Genomic DNA, 934 nt, shown 5'->3' on the forward strand with positions numbered 1-934 from the left:
AAGGGGGGGGGGGGGGGGAAAGGAGAAAGGGGTGGGGGGGGGGGGGATCCTATACCGCGCCCTGATGGGGGTGATAAAGTGGGGGGGGGGTGAGTGATAAAGTGGGGGGGGGCTCAAGAAAGAGAGTGATAAAATGGGGGGGTTATAGGGGGGTTAAAGGGGGGGGTTGAAAGGAGAAAGGGGTGGGGGGGGGGGGGATCCTATACCGCGCCCTGATGGGGGTGATAAAGTGGGGGGTGAGTGATAAAGTGGGGGGGGGCTCAAGAAAGAGAGTGATAAAATGGGGGGGTTATAGGGGGGTTAAAGTGGTAAAATGGGGGGGGGTTGAAAGGAGAAAGGGGTGTGGGGGGGGGGGATCCTATACCGCGCCCTGATGGGGGGGGTGATAAAATAGGGGGGTGATAAAGTGTGGGGGAGGTGAGTGATAAAGTGGGGGGGGGGCTCAAGAAAGAGAGTGATAAAATGGGGGGGTTATAGGGGGGTTAAAGGGGGGGGAGTGGTGGTAAAATGGGGGGGGGGTTGAATGGAGAAAGAGGTGGGAGGGGGCGATCCGCGACCTGATAAGGGGGGGGGGTGATAAAGTGTGGGGGGGGTGAGTGATAAAGTGGGGGGGGGGCTCAAGAAAGAGAGTGATAAAATGGGGGGGTTAAAGGGGGGGGAGTGGTGGTAAAATGGGGGGGGGGTTGAAAGGAGAAAGGGGTGGGGGGGGGCGATCCGCGACCTGATGGGGGGGGGTTGATAAAATGGGGGGGGGGGGCTCAATAGAGAGAGTGATAAAATGGGGGTTATAAGGGGGTTAATGGGGGGGGGGGGGGGTAAAATGAGGGGGGGGGTTGTTAAAAAATATATAATAGAGGGATATAAGAGAAAGAGAGAAAAAAGGGAGGCGGGAGGGAAGGAGGGAGGGAAGGAAGGCCGAGATGAGGTGAATGCC

This window comes from Coturnix japonica, unplaced genomic scaffold (genome assembly GCF_054131305.1).
Source record: "Coturnix japonica strain WE unplaced genomic scaffold, WE-NBRP24 Scf082, whole genome shotgun sequence".
Classification (NCBI taxonomy): Eukaryota; Metazoa; Chordata; class Aves; order Galliformes; family Phasianidae; genus Coturnix; species Coturnix japonica.